Source organism: Saimiri boliviensis, chromosome 8 (assembly GCF_048565385.1).
Source record: "Saimiri boliviensis isolate mSaiBol1 chromosome 8, mSaiBol1.pri, whole genome shotgun sequence".
In the NCBI taxonomy this organism is placed as follows: Eukaryota; Metazoa; Chordata; class Mammalia; order Primates; family Cebidae; genus Saimiri; species Saimiri boliviensis.
The window spans coordinates 76,554,705-76,561,844 of NC_133456.1; the positions used below are offsets into that span (position 1 = coordinate 76,554,705).

At 43.4% G+C, this 7,140-nt stretch overlaps 1 long non-coding RNA gene across 1 annotated transcript in view; it reads right to left on the minus strand.

The window, feature by feature from the left end:
* The window catches only part of LOC120367595 (uncharacterized), a 19,493-nt gene extending 12,623 nt beyond the window's left edge, over window positions 1-6,870 (minus strand). The window contains exon 1 of the long non-coding RNA XR_005581942.1: window positions 6,790-6,870. This is a non-coding gene — a long non-coding RNA (uncharacterized LOC120367595). The remainder of the gene's footprint in view (window positions 1-6,789) is intronic.
* Window positions 6,871-7,140: the final 270 nt, after the last annotated feature.

Genomic DNA, 7,140 nt, shown 5'->3' on the forward strand with positions numbered 1-7,140 from the left:
TCACATCACCTGTCAGATCTCCAGGCCCTTCTGTCCTACCAAGGATACATAACATCTGCCCCATAGATCATACACAGTTCAGAAATGATGAGGGATGTGAAAACACGTTGCAAACTACACAAATTCAAGGAACTATTAAGTAGAAACCCAGGTCTGATTTTGCAAGCTCAGGTAGAAGGAGTCTCCCATTTAAAGAAGGGCACTGGGGTATGACTTGTGGTTAGAGGCAAAATCAACGCCTGTCTCATGCAGGTGACAGAAGAGAATTTTCTAACTCTAATTTGTGGCAGTCACCATTATCTATAAGCAGCAGCGTGCTGGAAAATGTTTTAACTGGTTCTGTGGTGTTGAAAAAGCCCTGAATTGCAGGTTTTGCTGATTTCTGTGGTATAAATACTTGCATGATGGCACATTTAAGCTATCAGCGTGACATCAATGACCATGGGTGAGGAGAAGATGTCCACCACTGTCTCTCCCATCTATGCAAGTCAGTATACCACTGGAAACTTTTCTGGAGACTTAGGATGCTATCATGAACTTCGCAAGCCTTCTTGACGCGTCTGCTCTAATAATTCAGAAATGGAAATTCTTATTGTCAGGGACATCCCTGAGCCCTAAAATCTAGTTCGAAGATCCTAAGTAATGTTCTTTTCAAATCTGATGACTTGAGAGATCAGCAAGCATAGCGGAATCCAGCGCAGTGTGAAAATGGAGTCAGGATCTTAGATGAGGCAATCGCTCCATCTGTATGGCCTTGCACAAGTCACCTGCCATTTCTGAATCTCAGTTCCTATGTCTACGAAATGGGAAGGGCCCTGGCTTTGCCTGTTTCCAGGGCTATTTTGAGATCAAAGGAAAGAATGCAATCACAAGAATTTTGAGGACAGCAAAATCCTATTTGGCTTTGAATTATTAACTACTTGCTTAAAAGGTGATTAATAGATACTATTATTCATAATAGTGATCATTGCAAGCTGTGTTAGGCAAGCCCTGCACAGGAACATAAGTACTCTATCTAGAGCACAAGCCCATACAGTGTCTCTCCTAAGTACAGTCGGGCTCAGGCGGTGTCTCTGCTGAGTACAGTCGGGCTCAGGTGGTGTCTCTGCTAAGTACAGTCGGGCTCAGGTGGGGCCTACATGACATAAAGTGAATGGCCCCTGAGGCCTGTGGAGTAGCTCCATTGTACTGGGCCTAGGCGCATCTGAAACTGCTTTTACCCACAAACCTTTACAATTAATTTACAGAGGTTAAAGACATGATCCAGCCCAAGCATCACCATTCTAGGGCTTTACCATTATCTCCGAAGAGCTGGGCAATGGACTGTGCTCAAAACTTTTCCCCAACCAACTTTGAGGCTATATTTGAGGCTATATTTCTGTTGGGTTGAGGGCTGGGGAGTCTGCATTTTAAACAAACACCCCAGATAATTCGGTTACAAGTAGGACTGGGTCAAAAAAAAAATACCAAAAAATAATTTGTATGATGTGAAACTTGATGGAGCAGAACAAGGAAAGATTTCTCCATTGATTCTCTGCCAGGTACTTGCTAGAAAGCAATACTTCATGAGGGAAATCCTGGCTGTGCAGGGAGACACACCTTTATAGTCCACTTCTTGATCAGGCTTCTTCCTTCCTTTGATGCAGTATCGCTGCCCCTAGCTACCCAAACACACATAGGATGGCTAAAATACACAGCTGTGCCTAGGTTGGGCACACAGAATGTCAGCAACCAAGGCTTCTGTGAACAGTATAGACGCTCACTTTCTGCTATCCGGCATCCACCCAAGGACAGCACAGAGAGATGATTTGAGAGAGGTTTATCTAAAGTTCTGTCTATCCACCCAGTCCTGTATATATCCTAAAGGAAGAGTTCTGTTGATCAACACAACACCTATTGATTCTGCATCATCAGTTAATATATTCTAAAGACAACCTTATTGCTCTGTGTACAACATTATTCTATCTTTCATCTACCCATTTATTCAACAAATACTTATCACGCTCCAACCATGTCGGGCACATATATAGAGCCGGAAATGTAGGATGAATAAGGTTCCTTTTCTGTCTTTGAAAAGTTAGTCTTGGAGGATTCAGAAACTAAGCAAACAGTTGCAGCACATGTGGTGAGTATGACTGAGATTTACACAGGTATTGGGGCATAAAAAGGAGGGAAATCCTCACTCTGGGGGCTGTTGGAAGGGGACCGGGAAAGCTTCCCAGAATAGGAGGGGACCAGGTTTGCAAAGGCAGTGGGACTTGTAGACAGAAGAAGTCACCCATGCAAAGCACAGCCACAGGGGCAGCGATGTGCACCAGGGGAATGAGAAGCGCATGTCACTGCAACAGAGAATTTGTCAGGGATGTGGCAGCACATCAGACTGAAAACCAAGCAGGTGAAAGTCTTCTTCTGCCAGGCCATGACTTTAGACTTCACCTTGAAAGCAATAGGCAGCCTTTGGACGATTTTCAGAAAGATTAGGTTTGCATTTTTTATAGATGAATTCATAGAGAGGTAGTGTGGAGAACAAGTTGAAATAACAGGAAGGCAAGTTAAGAAGCTATTGAAATAACCTAGCTGAGAGATGACAGGGACCAGAACTGAAGCAGAGGTGTTGGAGGTGAGGAGGAGAGGAAGGATTTTAAATAAATCGAGGAGATAGTATCTCCAGGATTCAGTGGGTGGGAGTCACCTAAACAACCTGAGATTTTTCTGACAGATACAGCTTGCATATGTGATGCTTTAACCAAGATAATAAACGCAGGGAGATGAACCAATTTCAGAAAGAAGTTAATGAATGCAGTTTGGAATATGTTCAGTTTGGGATGACTCTGACATATCCAAGTGAAAAACTTTAGTCAGTAGTTAATATGAGTTTGCAGTTCCAAACAAGGAATGAGATGGAAATATAAAAACTTTTTTTTATTAGATGTGAAACTCTTGCTAAAGACATATTCATCACTCTTGTAATGAATGTACTCAGATAATGTACTCAGTGACACATTCCTTTTCAAAATTAATACTAGGAAAAAATGTCTCTCAAATAATCAGGGCACATACTTCCATCAGAAAAAGAAAATGATGCAAGTCGTCATGTTTACTTTTTTACCCTGCCTGCCAGGAAGCTCAGTTATGTTTCATACTCAGTTGCAGTAACTATGCCAAGCCTTACAATGTAACACATTGGCTTTCTTGCTATTGTTCTAGCTTTATCTTTGTATTTGCAATGTAACATCCCAGTGTATGTCCCATATACTGAAAGCTCCCTCTACTTCTCTCTGGTAATAAAAAGTATGTATGTTTTCACTTACATTATTAAGTTCAGGTTGAGCCCTATTTACTTCAAATATTTTTAAGGCTCCCAAAAAGAAGTTTTTCTTTACAGTCTATGAGAGTGGCTATTTTTTTACCCAAATAAAAGAAAGATTAAAAAACGAAAAACAAACAAAAAAAACACCATCTTTGGAAAGGGAATTGATCCTCAGGGACTAGTTAAAGCCAAAGGAGCCAGAAGCTCATAGATCATTACAAGAAGCTAAAGCCATTGACTCAAAAAGAGCATCTGAATGGTATGAGGAACAAAACCCGAGCAGATGAGTTCTGACCCAGCAATGCTCCTACTTCTCAGCCAAGTGGAACACTTTACTCCCAAGATGAGGTAGGGCTACGATAAACATAGCATCAGAGAGCGTTTGAGTAAATTCTTTTCAGGTTATTAAGAGGCATTCTTAACATTGGAGAAAAAAAAAGTTGTCATCAACATAATTTTTACCATTTAAAAACGCCCTTGAATCCATCATCTACCTGAGTCTTCTCCAGCGTTCTGATGGGTAGGTTAGGACAAGCACTGCCATCGTTCACGCTTTGTAGATTCGCCTATTCCCACGTAATGTTACTTTGGGCCCCTTTCAGGAAACACATATCAAGCTGCGCTTACTCCCCTTTATTGAGATCATTCATAGTTAGGAAAGTAGAATAACAAGGCCGGGCACGGTGGCTCACACCCATAATCCCAGCAATTTTAAGGCCAAGGTGAGCGGATCACCTGAGGTCAGGAGTTCAAGACCAGCCTGACCAACATGGTGAAACACCCTCTCTACCAAAAATACAAAAATTAACTGGGCATGGTGACAGGCGCCTGTAATCGCAGCTACTCAGAAGGCTGAGGCAGGAGGCTTGCTTGACCCTGGGAGGCAGAGGTTGCAGTGAGCTGAGATCATGCCATTGTACTCCAGCCTGGGCAACAGAGTAAGACTCAGTCTCAAAAAAAAAAAAAAAAAAAAAAAAAAAAAAAAAAAAAAGAGAAGAGTAAATGGTATTCCCTGATTTTCACCCAGCACTTTCAGATTCTAAAGCTCTGCCACCCCCATCGTAACATGTGAACTTCACAGCCATCCTCTGAGGTAAGCCAGGGAGGATTTATTATCCCCATTTCACAGATAGAAAACCTGAGACTCAGAGAGGTGCGATACAAAGTGGCACTCCCTCTTAGCTGCCTTTGTAGAGTTACAAAGGAAACATGGAGACCGTGTGCTCCTGGCCGTTCCTCCACAGAGCCCAACAGCTTTGGAATCCTCTCGAGCTTTTTGGAGGAGGCCCTACTTCAGGCTTTAACAGCTCATTTACTGGCATAGTGAGATGCTAATAATAGAAACCACAAAATGGACAGTTTTAACTAATGTGACTTCCCCCTTCACTCATGAATGCAGCCGCTTTGTCCCACAAAATCAATGGTGGATTCGAACCCTTTTTCCTTCTGGTAGAATTCACCTGCCTCTGGTTTTAGCAGCCGATCTATCAAGCAGCAATCTAACCCATTTTTAAAGGAGTTGATGAAATTAAGAACGTAGGGTTTTATTAAGCCAGGTCCAGAAGACCTTCTTAGCTATGGGACCTCATGCAAATCATTTCACTTCCCTGTGTCTTACTTCCATCTGAAAAAGGGGTTGAAAATCAGCCCCGTCTGCCTCACCTTGCAGACTGGTTCTAAGATCAGAGTTAGGTGTTATTAGTACCTTGTAACTATGTTCTCAGAAGGTGAGGGGCACTCAGTTCTATCCCTACAGGAGTTTCCAACATGTAAGTCAAGGGGCAAAGAGGTAGCATAGGAAAAGCATGGGTCTCATGGGACACAGACTACTAGGTGCAGCACGTGCAGTGAGGCCTGCATTGTGGTGAGAAGAGAGATGTCGGGGGCTTAAGCACCGCTCCATAAGGCTCCCTTCCACATGTACCCAGGCTGAGTAAAGTCACCAGAAACTACAGGCAGAAACTGCTTTAGAATAATCAATTAGTCCAACAATTTTATTCCCCAGGGAAGATAAAATTTACACACTTCCTGTAATCAATCAATCCCACAACCTCTTGAAACTTCAGTCAGAAAATTTGCAAACTACTAAGTAATACACAACTTTTGTTATAGGTGGCAGACTAGAGGTGGGAAGGGAACATCAGGCTCTTTAATATACGTAAACGAAAACATGTTAGTCTTTAAAGAGTTAGGATGAACTCTCGGTTTTTCACTAAGAGGCTGGAATTTTCAAATTGTAGACAGTAGAGCCAGAAAACCTCTTAGAGGCCATTTTCTAATTTATCCTCCCCCCACCCATTTTACAGAAAAGGAAACTAAAACTCAGAGAGATGTGACCTGCTTCCAGTTATACCACAAAGTAGAATCAGATAAAATCATAAGCTGTGTCCCTTTCTGCATTGAACTCAGCACACATTTTACTGAGCACCAACCAAATTCTTGCTGGAGAAGTAAAGATGGGTAAGTCGTAGAATGCATCTTTAAGGAATTCAGAGTCCTTTAGGGAGACAGACATATAAGCAGACGATTCCAGGACAGATTGGCGTGTGCTATATTAATGATACAGAGTGCTATGGGAATACACAGAATTGAGAGTGGCTAATTCTGCCTGGGGTTGTCAGGAAAGCCTCCACCCAGGAGGGGGCATTTAAGCGCATTGGCAGAGTGGAAGGGCATTCCAAGCAAAAGGAAAAGACTGAACTAAAGCGAGGGGAAAGGAGAGAACACAGCTTGAATGGAAAGCCCCACACAGATAGTTCAAAACAGCTGGAGGGTTTATAGAAGGTGCTGCAAAACCACCTCAGGGCATGTCACTGGGTCACAGCTGCCACCCTCCACCTCATTTGGCATGCTCCCTGGGGCTGTGGCCTGTGTCCGACTAATGGGCCAGTATAACACCTGGCCAAGTGCCGATGGCATGGTGGGGCTTAATGAATTCCCTTTGAAGATGAGAGGATTGTGAGGGAGAAAAGAATTTGCTACTCAAGTGAGTCAACTGGAACGGAAGGTGTGTCCTGGCTTCTGAGACCTAGCACTCTGGCTGGGTGAGCAGACAGTGGAGGTCACCTCCCCTGGGGCCACGGGCTTCTACCTGGGAACATCAAGTCTTTTTTTCAGCAAGTTGTTCCTAAGCCACAACACTTCTGGCTCACCCCCTGCCTTTGTAGTTTTACCAACATAATTGATCCCAGAGCTCAGATTTTGCCATACCCCTTGGTTTCCTAGGGAGTGATGATATATCCAGGCCCTCTTGGAGCTGCAGCACAGCCCAGGCCTCCTGGGGGAGAGCACGGAGGGATATGTAAGAAGCAGACATAAATAGTCTTGCTGTAGTCATCCTTTTGGGTGCTCTGAGCTTCCTGTCCTGAGCTAAGATTTTCCTCTGGGGTTAGCTGAGGCACAGAAAGATAAACAGAGCTTTAAAGTGACTCTCCTCATTGGAAAGCTACAAGCATTTCCAATACACCATTTTTTCCTACCTTCTGGTGAGCGTGTCTCGGCTTCCCATCATCACACCCTGTGAAGACTCCGTAAGGTGTGTATGGGAAGAGTAGAGACCATTTGAGTATGAGATGTCTTTCAAGTGCCCTCCCACATTTGCTAGGTCTACAAAATGTCAAAACAGCCAGACAAATCATGCCAGGATTCATCATGGCAGGGGGAAACCAGTCACCCCTGATGTTCCCCATTGAACAGCCCAAACAACCCTTAATGACTAAGGTTTTTTCCACTTACACCTGATTCTTTTGCTTTCACCACACAATTGTGTTAGCGAATGAGATCCTTGAGTAAGCAAAACAGATCCTTCACTGATTCTCTTGTAAAAACAC